At 52.6% G+C, this 19,162-nt stretch overlaps 1 protein-coding gene across 3 annotated transcripts in view; it reads left to right on the forward strand.

The window, feature by feature from the left end:
- Positions 1-996: 996 nt before the first annotated feature.
- The window catches only part of Hlcs (holocarboxylase synthetase), a 185,852-nt gene continuing 167,686 nt past the window's right edge, over positions 997-19,162 (forward strand). Inside the window, exon 1 of one of the 3 annotated variants that reach the window (XM_040750430.1) lies at positions 997-1,030. The gene's annotated coding sequence lies outside the window, so the exon portion shown is untranslated. Of the gene's footprint in view, positions 1,031-12,769; positions 13,196-19,162 lie in introns of those variants that run through there. The other 2 variants (XM_040750429.1, XM_040750428.1) reach the window with 2 other exon arrangements.

Consider the following 19,162-nt stretch of genomic DNA (forward strand, 5'->3'; position numbering starts at 1 on the left):
GTTTCTTGGCCTGATGGCCTACGAGTGTGAGATGAAATAAACCCTAACCCTCCTCACGCTGCTTCTGGCGACGGTCTCTGCCACATCGGTAGAAACCTAACTCGCACAACACTCTGTGTTTCACAGCTTTAAGTATTCGGTCAGTATTTATGGAAAATCCAAGCCTACTAGGGTGCAGAATTGCTGTCATCTTTAATAAATGATAAAACCAAGATTATGCCAAAGAATTACCTTGTAATTTATGTCTAGTAAATGATTGGTTTGTGTTAACTACTTTATATACCTACACATCCGGGGGTTTGGGGAAACTTCTCAGGTGACAGAGGTGATGTGTGACAGCAGCGGGAAACAGTTTGGGAAGTGCTGTTTTAGGGGAGCTGCTTGAGGCTGGGGGTTGGGGGTTGGCATCTCATTTGGGCATCAATCTGGATGGGCAGAAATGAGGGTAGCTTGGATACCCACTTGGGGCTGCCATCTCGAGTGGGGCGGGCTTTCAACTGCAGCAGCTGGGACCTGGTAACGCGGGGGTCGGCTTAGGAACTGGACTGCTAGATGCTGTGTGGGGAGACCGAGCAACTAACTACCTGTCTGAGGACCCCGTGGGCAAACGGTGCAGCGCCAATGGCAAGCATGGCTCTGAGGGGTGTGGGGCGCTACGGAGTCAGTTTGCAGCTCCAGGGTGCGGCGCGGGATGCTGCAGGATGCAGCGCGAGTGTCTCGGCTGCAGCGTGGGATGCTGCAGGGTGCGACACGGGTGTCGCGGCTGCAGGATGCCGCGCGGGAGGGTGCAGGGCGGGCGTCGCGGCTGCAGCGCGGGATGCTGCAGGGTGCAGCGTGGGTGTCGCGGCTGCAGGATGCCGCGCGGGATACTGCAGGGTGCAGGCGGGATGCTGCAGCAGTCTGGTGGCGCGTCCCCGCAGCCCCAGGCAGCTTGGCGCAGTGCGCACTCCCGCGCGCTGCCGCCAGGGGGCGCACCGGGGTCCCAGCGCGACCACCGTGCGGAGCGTCCTGCCGAGCCCCGGGCTCCGAGGTAAGCGGGGCGTCGCGCCGGCGGCTGAAGGGGGGCTCGCCGGAGGGCTGAGGCCGCTCGACGGGCAGGCGAGCCTGGCCGGGATGTCGCCCCGGCACCGCAGTTCCGTTTGTAAATCGGGGGGAGCCCCGCCCACAGCACTGCGGACTACGGCTTCAGCGCGCCGGGGGTGACTTCCGGTGGGGGAGCGAGTCCGGGGGAGGGGAAACCTCGCTCCGCCGCCACCCCGCGAGGCCGGAACTGTCTGGGGCGCGCCCTCCCGGAAGAGGACGGAGCGAAGCCCGGCTGTCGGGAGAGACCTCCGGGCGCTCTCGGTGTGCGCCGGCGACGAAGGATTAGCGTCCCTCAGGGCGCAGATGGCCGTGAAGGCGGCTTAGTCGAGTTAGCGATGGCGCAGGCGTCGGGTGGCGCGACGCCCGGTTTCTGCCCCCCGCCGCAGGCTCGGCTGGGAAATCAGGCTCGGACCCCGGGGCGCACGCGAGGCGGAGTCGCTCCCGCGGAGGGAGTTTCGGGGACGCCCAGCACCGGTCGTGCGCGTTCGTCCCGCGTCACCCCCGTCACCAGGGAGGCGCGTGCGTCCCGCTTCTCAGCAGCGGCGTCACCGCCAGCGCGCACGCGCATCTGCGGTCGGCTGCAGGCAGCGGCCCCGAGCAGTTGTGCAGAATTTAAAAAAAACAAATGTCATCCGAGTTGTAGACCCCGCTGTCAGATGGGAGGGAGCGAGACGCGCACACGGGTGCCGTGTCATTGTTATTCTCGTGTGACACGGGGGAGCTAGGAAAAAAAACTTTTGAGTTTTTTTTTTTTCGAGACAGGGTTTCTCTGTATTGTTTTGTAGGCTGTCCTGGAACTCACTCTGTAGACCAGGCTGGCCTCGAACTCACAGAGATCCGCCTGCCTCTGCCTCCCGAGTGCTGGGATTAAAGGCGAGGGCCACCAATATCGGACACACTTTGAGTGTTTTAAACAGCAGGATGGAGGGGAGATTTAAAAACCAGCCTGCCGTCCCCAAACCTGGGATTTACCTTCCCCCAGATTATACCGGGGTAAGGGATGTAACTGCGGAGGAGGACTTTGTCTAGCGTGAGTCGGACTAGGTTCAGTCCCCAATATTACCTCCAGAGAAAATAAATCAGACTTAAAAAACGAGAGATCGTGAGAGGTTTAAGTCTCTTCCAAATGAAGACTTGGTTCAAGCAAAGCAAGAGGGTTGTCATGCCGTTATCCTCGTTTGCGTTTTCTGAGTCATTTTCTAGGGTCCTTTCTGTCTTCAGTGTGGGGCTTCACAACCCCCACCCCCAAACGGGCAAAATCACCTGGTTTTTGGTTTTAACTCTTACTCACTTAGGCCGTTGTCTCCCGGGAGCTCACTGTGTGTGGACTCTGTGAACGATTCTGAAATGTGTATGTGTGTGTGTGTGTAAGAAGGGTGTCTGGTGTCCTGCTCTCACTTCCTGCCTTATTCCCTTGAGATAGGGTCCTAGGCTGGCAGCCAGCGAGTTCCAGCCATCTTCCTTTCTCTGCTGGGTTACAGGTGTGTGTGTGTGTGTGTGTGTGTGTGTGTGTGTGTGTGTGTGTGTGTGGCCATGCGGTGTGTGTGTGTGTGTGTGTGTGTGTGTGTGTGGCCATGCGGTGTGTGTGTGTGTGTGTGTGTGTGTGTGTGTGTGTGTGTGTGGCCATGCCAAGCTTTTAAATGTGGGAGCCAAGGGTTTGAAATTGTCTGCCTGGTGCCCGAGGCAGCTAGAAGAGCATGCCTGATACTCTGGAACTGGAATTGCAGGTGTGTGAGCCGCCGGGTGGGTACTAGGGAGGGAACCCCGGGTCCTCTAGAAGAGCAGCCAGTGCTCTTAACCACTGAGACAGCTCTCTGGTTCTAAAGTACTTTCTAAAATAGCTGATCAGTTGGGCAAACAGTTTTGATATCTGTTGGCCATTTGAGCAGGTTGGCCTGGGGACATTAGAACTCTGTTTCTGTAGTATGCTGTAGTCCCCTACTGCTCCAAAGGTATGGTGATTGTCTGTGTAAATATTAGTTATTTTGGATTTTGTTAAAGGATGTGTTGTAGTTAGGGATATACATTTAGACACTTGAGCAGGTTTAATCCCAGAAAAATCCGCACGCCTATAATCCCAGCAAGAGGATTGGAGTTCAGTCGCAGTCTTGGCTGCTCAGGGAGTGGGAGGCTGTTCTTGTTGGGTTTTGTTTACTTGACACAAACCTAGACATATCTGGGAAGAGGTTTTAACTGAGAAGATGCCCCCGTAAGATTGGCCTGTAGGGGGCTGGAGAGATGGCTCAGAGGTTAAGAGCACTGGCTGTTCTTCCAGAGGTTCTGAGTTCAATTCCCAGCAACCGCATGTTGGCTCACAACCATCTGTAATGAGATCTGGTGCCCTCTTCTGTTGTGCATAAATATTAAAAAAAAAAAAAAAGATCGGCCTGTAGTCAGCCGGGTGGTGGGGCACACGTCTTTAATCCCAGCACTCGGGAGGCAGAGGCAGTCGGATCTCTGTGAATTTGAGACCAGCCTGGTCTACAGGAGCTAGTTCCAGGACAGTCTCCAAAGCCACAGAGAAACCCTGTCTCGAAAAACAACAACAACAACAACAAAAGGATTGGCCTTGTCTTGATTGGCCTTGTCCTGATTGATTGACTTGGGAAAGGGCCCATCTCACTGGGTGGGGTCACCCCTGCACTGTTGGTTCTGGGTTCTATAAGGCAGCAGGCCAAGCAAGCCACAGAGAGCAAGCCAGTGAGCAGCACCCTCCATGGCTTCTGCTTCAGTTCCTGCCCCCAGGTTCCTGCCTTGAATTCCTGTCCTGACTTTACTTCAGTGATGGAGTGTGACTCTATAAACTGAAATAAACCCCTCTGCTTCCCGAGTTGCTTTTGGTCAGTCTTAGTCACTGTTCTATTCCTGTGATAAAACACCATGACCAAGGCACTATAAAGGAAAGCATGTAATTTGTCGTACAGTGTCTTAGGGTTAGAGTCCGTGATGGCAGAGTGGAGAGACAGCTGAGCGCTCACATGTTGATCCACAGCTGGGAGGGAGGGAGGGAGGGAGGGAGAGACAGAGAGAGGGAGAGACACACACAGAGACAGAGAGAATAAACACTGGAATCCTTCCAGTCATTTAAAACTACAAAGCCCTCCCCGAGTGACACACCTTCTCCCACAAGACCCCACCTAACCCTTCCCCAAACAAGTCCTCCAACTGGGAACAAAGTATTCAGATGTGAGCCTGTGGGGCCACTTTCATTCAGACCACCACAGTTATGGTATTTATCACAGCGATGGAAGTCTCTAGACCGGGGGACAACCTGGGTGAGGCATGAGACACCCTTTAAAAGAAGAAAAATCAGTAGTTAGCAAAGCAGAAGTAACTTCATATTTTATTTGCAGTGCCGTCACTTGTAGGTAAGAAACATCATTTAAAACTGAAATATTTGCAGCTGGGTAGTGGTGCTGCACTCTTTAATCTCAGCACTGAGGAAACAGAGGCAGGAGATTCTCAGAGTTGGAGGCCAGCCTGGTCTACAGAGCCAGGTCTAAGACAGCCAGGGATACACAGAGAAACCTGTTTTGTATTTTGCCTGCCTGCCTCCCTCCCTCCCTCCCTTCTTTCCTTCCATTTCTCCTCTGTTTCTTTCTCCTTTTTGCAGGGGATGGGAGGGGCCGTGGTCTCTGTTTAGCCTTGACTGGTCTGGGACTTAACTTGATATTTAGACAAGACTGGCCTTGAACTCACATAGATCCACCTGCCTCTGCCTGCAAAATGCAGAACTATGGCATATGACACCATGCCCAGGTAATTCCGCATTTCCTTTTTAAAAAAGACTTGATTTTATGAGTGTTTGCCTGCCGGAAGATGCACCATATGTGTGCGGTGTCTTCAGTGCCCAGAAGAGGCACCAGACCATCTGCGACAGACGTAAAGAGATCTCAGAGTTGCGGTGCCTCAGGGAACCCTTTGGAGATGAAGCAAAGGTACCATAGACACTGGGCATCTTAGGATGTACTATGGGGTAGGGAACATACATGTGGACGGGGCAGTGCCTCTTACCTTCAGTTCCTTATGTTCAGGCACTCATGGAATTTCTAAAAATAGCAGGAGACCGAGTGCCAGCAGAGGTTCTGACAATAGAAACGGTCCAGTCCAGCAGCCTGCTCAGGAGGCCAAGGCACTAGCACTCAACCAGAGGGAGTCTGAGCTCCAGGAAGCCCCACCCCTCCTGCTTGAGAGGGCAAGGGCACCAAAGGTGGCAGTGGACTGTCTCTGGGTTCTTTGTGGTTCTCAGTACTATCGATGCCAAGGACAGCTCTCGTCCCAAAGGGAGTAAGAGCTGAGCACGGGTGACCTGGAAACATGGGTTGAGGTTGCCCTGCATGCCATCTTCCACTGTGGAAGCAGTTCCGTGATGTCTCATAGTCACAGGACAAGTGACAGTCAAAAGTCAGCCCATTGAGGGGCCTCAGGTGGGCAGGTTTCAGAGTGGAGAGCTCGCCGCTCCAGGTTTCAGACTATCTTACGGTAACTTTAGCTTCTGGGTTGCTGGAAGCTTGCAGTCTGCTAAATCAGAACATTCCAAAGGTCCCACCCGTAGTCAGAAGGACACTAGGATGGACAGGTGTATGCGAAAAGGTTGCTAAGGGGACTAAAAACGCCCAAGATAGTTTTGGGTTTTGACTGTGTCCTCCCAACTCTCCACGATCATGAAGCTCTGACCAGTCAGCCCAAAGCGTCTTCAACACCTGCAGCTTTCCTCTGTCCACAGCCCTCTGAATGTAAACGAGGCAGCAAAGTCAGAGGGGTCATGACCTTGGTCCTTGGTCATGGTTCTGTGAGGCAATTTTCTAAGTATTTGTGCATGTGAGTGCGTGTGTGCGTGTGTGTGTGTGTGTTACAGACATAATTAAACCATTAAATTGAATGATAGTGTTGGGAATCAGGGTCCTCACTGGGAGAAAAGGGGGGTGGGGACACCATGGATTGGAAAGTGTTGTCTATTTATTTTGTTTTGCTTTTTTTTTTTTCAAGACAGGGTTTCTGTGTGTAACAGTCCTGGCTGTCCTGGAACTCACTCTGTAGACCAGCGAACTGGCCTCAAACTCACAGAGATCCACCTGCCTCTGCCCCATAAGTGCTGGGATTAAAGCCATGCACCACCACTGCCTGATCCATTTGAACTTATTTGTTTATTGATAGATTTACTTATTTATTTTTTGGTTTTTCGAGACAGGGTTTCTCTGTATTGTTTTGGAGTCTGTCCTGGAGCTTGCTCTGTAGACCAGCCCGGCCTCGAACTCACAGAGATCCGCCTGCCTCTGCCTCCTGAGTGCTGGGATTAAAGGCGTGCGCCGCCAACGCCCAGCTTGAATTTATTTTTAAGCAACTATTTCTATGAGCCTGGGAACAGGGCCAGCCATAGCACAGGGCATCCCCTGGGCCCGTATCTTGGTTTTTAAATATCATGGTCTGTGAAAAGGAGCCAGAGGCCCTTGGAGACAGGCCTCCTTCCGGGAGAGTGAGATGAGCCAGGGATGGCTCCTGCCAGAAAGCACAGAGATGCCAAAGTGATGGGGAGTCTGTGATGGAGCTTGCAGTTGTGAAGCCTGGTGCAGCTTGAGAAGGAGACTGGACGGTGGCGAGACCGAATAATAACACTGAGTGTAAAGGACACTGGGCTGGGGATGGTTTGGAGGTTCAGCATTTGCCATGCAAGGGTGAGAACTGGAGTTCAGAGCCGCAGATCCCACACAGAAGCCTCTTGTGGGTGAAGCGGCTACACACTCCAGCCTCAGAGGCCAGGGGCGGGGATCTCCAGACCAAGCTGGCTAAGGAGACTAGCCATATCACTGAGCTCTGAGATTGACTGAGAGCCCTGCCTCAATGAGTAAGGCCTCCACATGCATGTGTACCCATGCGCAGGCACACCCACTCCCCAGCACCCCATGCGCAGGCACACCCACACCTCAGCACCCATGTGCAGGCACACCCACTCCCCAGCACCCCATGTGTAAGCACACACCCACACCCCAGCACCCCATGTGTAAGCACACACCCACACCCCAGCACCCCATGTGTAAGCACACACCCACACCCCAGCACCCCATGCGCCTGCACACCCACACCCCAGCACCCCATGCACAGACACACCCACACCTCAGCACCCCATGTGTAAGCACACACACACCCCAGCACCCAATGCGCAGGCACACCCACACCCCAGCACAATGGTAACAACCACTGGGTGAAAATAATAATTGAGAAATAAAGAATATCACAGTTTCAGAGTGTCACCCCACAGTTAATTTTTTATAAAGAGTAAAAAGGAATTTTTTGGCTATACCTACACAGTGTAATCAGAGTCAGCATTACCAGTGAGGTGGAGCTGATTCCATAGTGCCCAAAACGTATAACCCAAGATGTCATCATACAGCGGAGAAAGGTCACTGTATAGAAAATCTACCTCCAAGCCGGGCGGTGGTGGCGCACGCCTTTAATCCCAGCACTCGGGAGGCAGGCGGATCTCTGTGAGTTCGAGACCAGCCTGGTCTACAAAGTGAGTTCCAGGACAGCCTCCAAAGCCACAGAGAAACCCTGTCTCGAAAAACCAAAAAAAAAAAAAAAAAAAAAAAAGAAAGAAAAAAAAGAAAATCTACCTCCAGGAGAACTAACACAGCTCCCCTGAGACCTGCCTGAGACCACGTATGAAATGGGTGGTTTCATGACCGTCTTTGCAGTCTTCATGTCCTAACACGCCTCCCCTGAAGTCCCACATCCCCAAGGCCCAAGTGAGCATTAACAACATGACTTGGTGGGTGAGAAACACATCCAAGCCACAGCTGATACAATCTCATACTCTTGGGAAAATCTTACATCTGGCAGATGTTAGCTGTGGGGTAATGCAAATCTGAATTCAGTCGCTGCAGCGTGATTGAGTAAGAGGAACGTTCTTAGGAAATGCACCCCGAATGCTTGTGGACGATGGGTCATGATCTCTGCAGTTTAATCTCAGATCACTCTGGACGCCTCTGTAGGACGCACAGCATCTGCAGAACACATTCCCAATGGTGAACACACAAAAATCCCCAACTCAGAACATTGCCCTCAGCTGGGCGGTAGTGGCACACCAGGCGGATCTCTGTGAGTTCAAGGCCACCCTGGTCTACAAAGAGAGTGCCAGGAATGCCAAATCTGCAAAGAAAGACTCTTTTAAAAATCAATCAGTATCTCTGTAAGTTCGAGACCAGCCTGGACTACCAAGCGAGTTGCAGGACAGCCTCCAAAGCCACAGAGAAACCCTGTCTCGAAAAACCAAAAAAAAAAAAAAAATCAATCAGTAAATTATTATTCTCCTTCCTGTGTTACCATGTCTAAGGTAAATGCCTAGATTGTGAATATCAAATACAGAAGCATAAATATTATGGTCTGTAAGGAGAAGGGCTGATTTAAATGCAAGACTGTAGCTAGAGTTTCTCTCCAGCCCGGTCCCACAGCCGCTTTGCCCCCAAAGAAACACATGGAGACATAACATTAATTTATAACTGTTGGCCGATGGCTAGGGCTCCTTATTGGCTAGCTGTCTCAATTACCAACCCATAACTACTAATCTATGTCATTTCTACATGACCTTACCTTGCTAGAGAATGCCTGGCATGTCCTATGCTCCCGATCTCTACATGGCGTCTCCTTACAGGGTGCCACTCTGCCTCTCTTCCCAGTATTCTCCTCCTCTCCTAGCCCCCCTATACTTCCTGCCTCTGCCGGCCAATCAGTGTTTTATCCACCAACCAATAAGAGAAACACATATGGAAGGATGTCCCCCATCATGAGATGGTTAGACACATCGGAGACAGAGCAGAGCACTCACATAACCGTGCTCCCTGTACCACACAGCAGTGCTCCCTGTACCGCAGCTGTCCTCTCTGTACACAGGTTCGTGCTTTGTGCAAAGGGGGCCTTGAATTGCTAGGAAGGCCTCACCCCCAACTTACATCAGATTCTCCAGGTTAATAAAGTCCCTGCCCTTATCCCAGGGCCTGCCCTGACCTACATTTACAGCTTGGACAATGAGGTGTTTGTAATTAGCTGGTGCGTTGCCACGGGGAGATTTTCCCAGGCACCACCGTGTGGAGCTTTGCGTGCAGAGAAAAGCAGCTGTGTAAATCAGGAGACGTCTAAAAGTCACAGGGGTGGGGAAAAGACCTAAAAATACTGAGTTGAAAACGAAAATCACTGATAGTGGGAATGTGGGTCAACGCCGGTACTTGGAAGAGTTTAGTGCTGCCTCCGTGTGAACATGTGCTGTCAGAAGCATGCGCACATTTGTCCTTCCACCATGTAAATTCAAAATCTACGCCACATTCATTGGCTGCCGATTCCAAGTACTCCAGGTTTGCCTGGAGAGTTGCAGCTTGTTTGCTTTTCAAAGATTTATTTATTTCTATTTTATGTGTTGCGGTGTTCTGCCTGCATACATGTCTGTGGGCCCGCAGAGGCCAGAAGATGCCCTGGAACCGGAGCCACCATGTATGGGCTGGGAATTGAACCTGGGTCGTCTGCAAAAGCAGGCCGTGCCTTTAACTGCTGAGCAACTTCCCAGCCCCTCGAAGGTGTTTTATTGCTATCTTAATTGTATTTAATTGTGATTACACTTCAGGGGTGTGTGAGAGTGAGTGTGAGAGTGTGTGTGAGTGAATGTGAGTAAGTGTCAATGTGTGAGAGTGAGTGTGTGAGTTATGTGTGTGTGAGAGCGAGTGTGAGTGTGTGACAGCATGTGTGAGTATGTGAGAGCATGTGTGAGTGTGTGAGTGTGAGAATGAGTGTGTGAATGTGAGAGCAAGTGTAAGAGTGTGTGTGAGTTTGTGTGTGACAGCAAGTGTGTGAGTGTACGAGTGTGTGAGTGAATGTGAGTGAGTGTGAATGTGTGTGAGTGTGTGAGTATGTGTGTGAGAGCGAGTGTGAGAGTGTGAGTATGTGAGAGCATGTGTGAGTGTGAAAGTGTGTGAGTGTGAGAATGAGCGTGTGAGTGTGAGAGCAAGTGTAAGAGTGTGTATGTGTGTGACAGCAAGTGTGCGAGTGTGTGTGAGCATTGTGAGCGTATAATGCAGTGCACAGCACACAGGCAGAGCCCTCCACCGCACTTACTCTCTGCGCATTGACCACTTGTGGCTTCTGTGTTGATGGCTGTGCACCTGCAGGAGGCAGCCTCTCTGAGGTCGGGGAGCTGCTCTAACCCATGGGTGCAGAGTAAGAGTTTGGAGGGTGGTTTGATGCTATTTCCGTTCAGCAGAATAACAGCAAGAGCTTCACTCCTGGGGCTTATGAGCTCTCAACCACAGCTTTGTGGCCAGACCCACAGTACCACGCACGGATTTCCTCCCACGGAGAGTGGCTTAAATCCAGTCATAAAGTGGTTAATTATCTTCGTAGCATGTGAGCCAACAGTTCATGCATGGGCGTATCTTGCCTTGCTGCTCATCATTACAAATTACAGGGTTTGAAGCTGGGATGATTATTCGTGAATTTCCCCTACGCAGCCTAATATAGCATGGATTCTCTTTGATCTTAATAATAAAAACGCAGTCAGCTAGCCGGGGGTTAAAGCTGAAGGATCAGAGAAGCAGAGTGGCCAGCCACTAGAGTTCTTACCCCTCTCTACCAATGCTGAGACCCAAGGGGCGATCCTGTCCTCAGACTGCATCCTCAGACTGACTGCTCCTCAGGCTGCAATGAGCTCCTGTCCTCCTGCATTATATAACATTCCTCTCTCCACTCAGCTATGTCCCTTCCTGTCTCCACCTCCCAAGTACTGGGATTAAAGGTGGGAGCCACCACTGCCTGGCCTCTGGCTGACTAGTGGTTAGCTCTGCACTCTGATCTTCAGGCAAGCTTTGTTTGTTAGATCATAAACAAAATATCACCACAGCCTACACAGTAGCTCGATGAAAGCTAGCTAGCAGGAGTAAACTCACTGGTCAATACTAACGTGATTTCTCCATGTCTGGTGACCACTATATGCATCGTCTTCAGCAATAGGATCTTACCGCCGGGAGAGCTGAGGGTCTATCAAGAACAGCAGTAGCTCGTGTTATTTTGGGGGGGTTCTGAAACACTCCCGACCAACAACTCAAAGGGAGGTGTCCCATTGTCCCATATCTGACTTATGGCTTCAGGAGGAACACACACACACACACACACACACATACACACACACACACAAAGCTTACTGTGGTGGTTTGAATGAGAAATGTCCCTCACAGGCTCATGTATTTAAACGCGTGGTACCCAGCTGGTGGCGCTGTTTTGGGAGGTTTAAAAAATGTGGTCTTGCTGGAGGAAGAGCGCCCCCTCCCTGGAGTCGGTCTTTGAGACTTCATATCCTCACCCCAAATCCAGGTCACCACCTGCTTCTAGCTTGCAGTTGAAGACCTGATGTTTATCACAGCAACAGAGAAGTGACGAATACACATAAAATAATGTTTCCACCAGGGTTTTCCAAATATTCTTAGTGTTAGTTTTCCGTTCCCCTGTCTCCTCCTCAGCCTCATCCCTCCATCCCTCTCTAGCTAAACCTCCCTCCCCAGAGTCCTCCCCTCCATATAATTCACCATATTCTACTCTCCCTCCCCAGAGTCCTCCCCTCCATATAATTCACCATATTCTACTCTCCCTCCCCGGAGTCCTCCTGAGTCCACAGAGCATGACATAGAGTCCTGGGCTATGCTGGGTCATGTGGCCAATCTCTTCTATTTTTGTTGCTTTCAGGACTCGCCATACTGATTTCCACAGTGCCTGCAGTGGTGTGCACTCACACAAAACCCACCGACATTAGCAAGGGTGCATTCTAAGTGGGTGTGAGGAGGGCGGTCCCTTCGGCACTGGGAGTGACCGGCAAGCACTGGAGAATGGTGGGGCAAACCGCAGAACCCTGGGGTGGAGGACGTTTGTAGCCACCGGACGCTGTGTGATTGGAGGATGAGGATTCCGGTCACCCCTGAACTTCAGCGGCCCCCGGCCCCAGCAGGGACAGGAGTCACGGAGACTTCCCTTGAGCATAGGGTGACTGTGCAAATCATCCACAAGCAGGGCCCTGGAGGTCGGCGTGCTTCCTTGTCTCATTTCCCCACCAGGGAGGGGGTTTTAGTCAATGTCAGGTGCCAGTCTGTGCCACGCCCAGAATGAGGGGTGTGCTGTAACACAGTCTGGCTCACAGTTGTGTAATTTCAGCTAACGGCGAGGCTGAGGCAGGAGGGTCAGTGGAAGTTCACGGCTGGCTTAGCCAACCTAAGACCCTGTCCAAAAATAATAATATAAAGAGGTGTGTGCGAGTGTGTGTGTGAGAATGGTGTGTGAGTGTGTGTGTGTGTGTTTGTAGTAGTAGTAGAAGTAGCAGCAGCAGCAGTGTTCCTAGGGTGCCTGAGACTCTAGGTCCAACGCCCAGCAGCTGTAGCACACACACAAGTCACACAATTCTGGAGTCTGGAAACAAGGGGTGGGAGGACTCTTGAAACTCTTGACCTGAAAATGAAGGAACCGGAGTTCAGAGGTCAGAATCAAGACCCTCCCCATCCTTACTTGGGGTGAGGAGGGGAAGGTGGAGAGTAAGAGTTAAATTCAGCATCTCCTTCCCCCAGCTGAGAGGCGGGAGGAGTAGCTTCTCCAAAGGGGCTGGATTTGCGTTCTTTTCTCTTACAGGGTTTATTACATTCCAGGGAAACAGCCCCAGTGTCCTCCCGCAGCGGGTTCTCAGCCCGGGCACGCAGGCACAGGTGTGCAGCAATCCACTGCGGAGCCAGTGGGGTGCCGCAGGCTTCCACAGCCGGGTGGCATTTTGACCAGCACTCCTAAGGGACAAGTGGGGACTCTTCGCCCTGCTGGGGCACAGGCCGCACTTCTGCGAGCCACCCTGTGTGCAGGGGGCTCTGGTGGCCCGAGGGCACTGCCTGAGCCTGGCGGTGGCCAGGACCTGGGGCTGCGGGGATCTGGCCCTTTCCCATGCTCCGTCCCTGCTCACGAGGCCGCCACCTGCTTTGTGGTTGGTGAAGACGCACCGCCCCACTCTCGTGCGTTTGGCTGCTGGATACCGGCTCCCGGAGCTGCCGGCGGCACGGGCCGGGAGCACCCGCGAGGGGCCGCGGACGCCCGGGCCTCAGAGGTACGTGCTGCCCGCTGCCGGCGGCTCCCGCGGGGGACACGCTCCCTTTCTGTCCCCCAGGAGCTCGCCGGCTCGCCCAGCCTGCGCTCGGTGCCCTGGCTTTGATGTTTCTGTTTGTCCCCCTAGGGGAGTTATTTATAGCAGGATAATTTCTTCGCAGCGCGGCCCTTTGGCTTTGCTTGACCGGGTCTGGATACTATCTCCCTTCCCCCCCGCCCCAGGGGTAAAATCTGTTTGGAAACGGGCTGCAGGGAGCTCGCTCAACCCCCTGCACCAGGTCCCCGGCCTCGCTCGCAGGGTCAGCTGCTCGCCCCCGGGCCGGGCGGGCGTTCACTGTTTATGAACGTGGGGGCTGCTCGCCCCCGTTGAGGGAGTGGGCGCGGGGCTCACCCTTTCCCAGCCCCATCCGCATGCTCGGAAGGTGGGCGCGGGGCGGGCGGGTCCCCTGGAAGCCGCGTGTCCTGCTCACCCCACACCCCAGGTCCCCTCGGAGTGCTCGGATGGGGCTCTCCTCCGCCCAGGCGCTCGCCTCTGTGCATTCTGTCCTCTGCAGGGGGAAGATCGGTTTCCTAGCAGTGTAGAAACTTTGGTGAGCACTTTGCTTTCTAGTAGCCAAGTAGGCACAAGAGATGCCAGTTTTGTCTCGCTGAAAAAAACTTTAAAAAATGGAGTTTTAGTTCTAGAAACTTCTGTTGAATACCTACTGGTGCAGGCAAAGACACCAGGGATGTGGAGCCGCCTAGCAAACCGAGTCATGTTGCAGCTGTGTGGACACTGAGTGTCAGGGGGGGGGGTAAGGGGGCATCTGAGTGTCAGTGGGGGTAAAGGGGCATCTGAGTGTCAGAGTGCGGTGTGAGGGGGCATCTGAGTGTCAGTGGGGGTTAAGGGGGCATCTGAGAGTCAGAGGGGGGGTAAGGGGGCACCTGAGAGTCAGAGTGGGGGTGTGAGGGGGCATCTGAGTGTCAGAGTGGGGGGTACGGGGGCATCTGAGTGTCAGAGTGGGGGGTGGGGCGTGGCAACTGGAAACTTTCTAGTTTGTTTTCCTCCTTTTTAAAAAAATTGAGCTTGGGAGGTTTTCTTTTTTTAAAGCAATGTTCACTTTATTTTAAAAGCTTCTTATTTTATGTGTAAAAGTATACCCCTGAATGCATGTATGTGTGTGCCATGTGCCTGCAGAGGCCTGCAGAGGCCAGCTGATCCCTGCTGATCCCTCGGAACTGGTGTTACAGAGAGTCGTGAGCTACTGTGTGGACTCTGGGATTGGAACCTGGGTCCTCTGCAAGAGCAGCGAGTGTTCTTAATCTCCAAGCCACCTCTCCTGCCCCATCTCTTCTCTTTAATAAATATTCAAGCTCTTCACCCATTAAACCATCTTTCTGGCTGAGGATGAGAGTCTACCTCTGTGGCCCAGGCTGATCTCCAATGCCAGATCCTCCCTCCCCAGCCTCCTAGGTAACAGACTGCATCCGTCAGCATGCCCGGCTTTCATTTCATTTGTATATTTAATTTTGTTTTTCCAAGTCAGGGTTTCTCTGTGGCTGTCCTGGAACTCGCTCTGTAGACCAGGCTGACCTCGAACTCACAGAGATCCACCTGCCTCTGCCTCCCGAGTGCTGGGATTAAAGGTGTGCGCCACCACCACTGCCCAGCCTGTTTTGTTTTGTTTTGTTTTTTTAATAGGTGAAAAACCGGAATCCAGCGAGATGAAGTAACTTGCTTATGGCTACACAGCTACTTAGGAACAGGAAAAAAAGCAGTGCTAGTGAAATTAAGGAGAAAGCTACTCTGTAACACTTACTCTGAAATCGTGCTAGACTTACAAAAGAGTTGCAAAAGCACTACTGTTAACACTATCATTATTACTATTATCATCATCATCATCTTTTTTGTTGTTTTTTTGAGACAGGGTGACAGGGTTTTTCTGTATTGTTTTGGAAGCTGTCCTGGAACTCGCTAGGTAGATCAGGCTGGTTTCCAAACTCACAGAGATCCTCCTGTCTCTGCCTCCAGAGTGCTGGGACTAAAGGCGTGCGCCACCACCGTCCGGCCGAGCCCTTTAAGTTTTGCCTTTAGTTTTCCACTCCCTGGAGTTCCTGTGGCCGGTAATGAATTACTGATATTCATTCACTGTACAGAAAGCCATCCCAGGCCATCTCTTCACAGATCACACCTTCAGAGGGAAGTGTTTCCCCAGGTGACCTTGATAATTCCCACACACATCCTTCGGGTGTGTGCCCAAGTTAGCGACAGTCCCAGCTCCTCTGATCTGGATACGAAAGGCTGTCCCCAGACCTTCTGCAAGATTGCCTTGTGGATCTTGACGATGATAATGATGATGATGATGGTGATGGTGATGAAGATGGTGATGATGATGTGTATATACTCAGTGTGTGAGCAATTGTGTGAGCATCAACACCTTGTGTGTGAGGGACAGGGGGACAGCTTACGGTACAGACTTTTTATATGGGTCCCAGGGACTGAACTCAGATCTTCCGGCTTGTGTGCCGAGTGCATTTATCCCCGAGCCGCTGTGCAAGCCTTGGCTGTTGGTTCGTCTCTGTGGTTTGCCGTGCACAGCACACCCTCTGCCCTCAGCTGGCATTTACCCGGGGAGCTAGAAAGCCATAAACCCATACCTCAGCGTCCTCATTTGGTTCTGAGACCCTGGGTAAGGTATTCCAAATCCCACTTTTCTCCTCTGCAAGAAGGTGGCCGTAATAGCCATTTTTGCAGAGATATCAGCTTTCTGTTATTTCGTTTTTTATTTTGTGATGGAGGGGTCTCCTTATGCGCCCAGGCTGGTCTTGACCCTTCCACCTCAACCTCCCACGTAGCTTGTGTCCCTGTGCCTGTCTGTTGTCTGTTGTTATGACAAATTACTGGATGCTGGGGCCATGACTGAAGTGTATTCAGCTCCCAGTTATTTGGGGTCTGAAGGCCAAGGTCGGGCAGCCCGGGTCAGTCTGTTACTCTGCAACATCACACTCCGTGAGAGCTGACTTGAGTCCTGGGGGCTTTACACTAATCCCTTCTGGGGACACCAATCCCCCTCGTCTTACCCTCGTTCTGCTAGACAGACAGGTCCACCCTAGAGCCCGAGGACAGCCCCAGGACGGCTATGGATGGAGGCCAACACAAGATCATAAACTTACCGGCAACATTGTGAGATACCATTTTTATCTCCCTGGTGACCTGACTGTCCGGTTTATCTCCCTGGTGACTTGACTGTCCGGTCGTCCAATGTGAGGGCAATAGATGAAAATGTCTGCCGCAGTGTGAGAAGGTTGGACGTGCCTGCTGCTGCCTCAGTCTTTAATGCTCCACCGAGGCGCCTCCTATGACTGCTGCCCTGGGGACCAAGCCTCTAGAGCAGCGGTTCCCAACCTTGCCGATGTCACGACCCTGTAACACAGTTCCTTGTGCAGCGGTGACCCCCAACCAGAGGATCATTTTCTTTTTTGTTTTGATTTTTCGAGACAGGGTTTCTCTGTGGCTTTGGAGCCTGTCCTGGAACTCGATCTTGTAGACCAGGCTGGTCTCAAACTCACAGAGATCCACCTGCCTCTGCCTCCCGAGTGCTGGGATTAAAGGTGTGCGCCACCAACGCACGGCTCCAGAGGATCATTTTCATTGCTACTTCGTAACTGCAATTTTGCTGCTGCTATCATAATGTAAACACGTGTGTGTGTGTGTGTGTGTGTGTGTGTGTGTTTGATGGTCATAGGCGATCCCGACGAATGGGTCCTTCAACACCCAAAGAGGGCGGTGACCCACAGGTTGAGAACCGCTGCTCTAGCACACGGGGACAAACAGCATGGAGTCACAGCACACATTCATTGAGAGGCCTGAATGTGTGAAATGACTGTCGCAGCTCCTGGTGTGTGGTGGGTGCCGCTGAATGCGAGCAGCAAGAGAATGAATGGGAGATTAGGCTAGGCAGGCGCAGTACATGGTCCTGAACGCCGGGCATGAAAGACCAGGGTTCTCTGAGGTCAGGCACTGCAGGCCTCTGGAAAGGGATCAGCAGGATCCGAGCTGAGCCTCTAGAAAGCCAAATGTAGCCTATTTGGGTAACACGGTCGTGGGGACTGGCGGCGGGCACCGCCAAGGAGGCCGTTTCGTTCATTTCTGGGAGTGGAGTGGAAGGAGGACTTCCTGCTGCGGACACACGTTGGGGGGGGCAGGAGGACGTTAGGACTCCAGAGTGACTAAGTTCTGGTTGATAGCGTAACAGAGAATGTGCTGTCATGAGCGTAGAACAGAGAGAAGAGGTCAAGAGGTAACTTTTTATTTTTTGGTTTTACGAGACAGGGTTTCTCTGTATTGTTTTGGAGGCTGTCGGTCCAGCCCGGCCTCGAACTCACAGAGATCCACCTGCCTCTGCCTCCCGAGTGCTGGGATTAAAGGCATGCACCACCACCGCCCGGCTAAGAGGTAACTTGTTGGAGGAAAACGCATTGGCTTATATTCAATCCGCCTCGGGATGCCAACCGACTATGCAAGTGTAGAGTTGTGGAGGTGACAGTGTGGCATCCGAAGCCTGGGACAGGACAGCTTCACAGCGGCAGGGGTGGAGGGGGCTGAAGCCAGCAGGGGGGGCAGGATCCTTATGGAAGACCACGAATATCCGGCTGGAGGGCGGGGCAGGCTGGAGGGCGGGGCAGAGACTGACCCAGGAGGCCTGGCGGTTTGAGGTCGTCTCGTATGGAGGGGCGGCCGGGGTTGGTTTTGTCTGAGGCTTCTCTCCTTGGATGTAGATGACGTCTCTCTGTGTCCTCTGCACACCCACGTCCCTTGTAAGGACGCCGTTCACACTTACTGGGTTACCGGCCACTCATGTGCCCGCCTTCATTTTACCTTAGTCACCTCTTAGAAAAGGCTTCGCCTCTACGTGCGGCTACTTGCGAAGTTCCAAGGCTGAGGACTTGAGTTAGAGGGGCCACGGTTCCCGTAAACATCGGACTAGAGGCGGGACTTAGAATGCTGGAAGCTGAGTCAGGAGGCGCGGAGGCTGCTGCTCACCATGGGTCCCAGAGCCTCTGCCCTTTGAGTCCAGGGAGCTTTCGCCACAGGGATCTTATGCATCGAGAACAGGGAGCTTTCCCTCCTCCTGCCCCTGCTGGTGTCTTGGTCCTCCGGTGTCCTGTCCTCCTCAGGGGAGACAGGTGGTTTCTGGTTCCCATCGTGTGACCTGGGCCCCGGGGGCTAAGGGTAGGGCTGCTCTCAGCGGCTGCACTGCACGGTGCAGAGGTGTCTGCCCGGCTCAGTCTCCAAAGCGCTGCACCCCGGTCAAGCTCCCTGTTAAATCCCCTTTGTCTGAGTCGTGGCTTCTATTGTCTGGTGAAAATGTGGTCAAGAAAGCCAGGGGTTGTAAAGTCAGCACGATGACTTCTGCAGTAGGGGCAGAAGTGAACTTAGGGGCTTACAAAGGGGGTCACCGCTGGACAGATGGGTTTAAACCAGTTCTCGTCAGGACTTTGTTTTCTAATGCCCCTGTGAAGTGCTCGTTAAGCCTAGTGTGTCTTTTATCCTCTCCTTCCCACCCGACCACGCCTTGCAATTTGGCATTTTTTTGTTTACTCCGGATCTGAACCCTTTATTGATTACTTGTGTTTTAGATTCCTTCTCTTGAGTCAGAGTGTGTCCCCACCCACCCCCCCCCTTTTTTTTTTTTTTTTTCGAGACAGGGTTTCTCTGTGGCTTTGGAGGCTGTCCTGGAACTCGATTGGTAGTCCAGGCTGGTCTAGAACTCACAGAGATCCGCCTGCCTCTGCCTCCTGAGTGCTGGGATTAACAGCATGCCCCGTCGCCGCCCAGGGTGAGCAGACAGATCCATGGCCAATGTACTTGGAAAACAAAAAAACCCAAAAAACCTACCCTCGGATTAGGCATGACACGGGAGAGGTGTACCTGATCGCTCTTAATTAGGCCGCCTATGGAGGCGGCAGGGGTCAGGCAGCAAGCCAT

Source organism: Mesocricetus auratus, unplaced genomic scaffold (assembly GCF_017639785.1).
Source record: "Mesocricetus auratus isolate SY011 unplaced genomic scaffold, BCM_Maur_2.0 Super-Scaffold_100008, whole genome shotgun sequence".
Taxonomy (NCBI): Eukaryota; Metazoa; Chordata; class Mammalia; order Rodentia; family Cricetidae; genus Mesocricetus; species Mesocricetus auratus.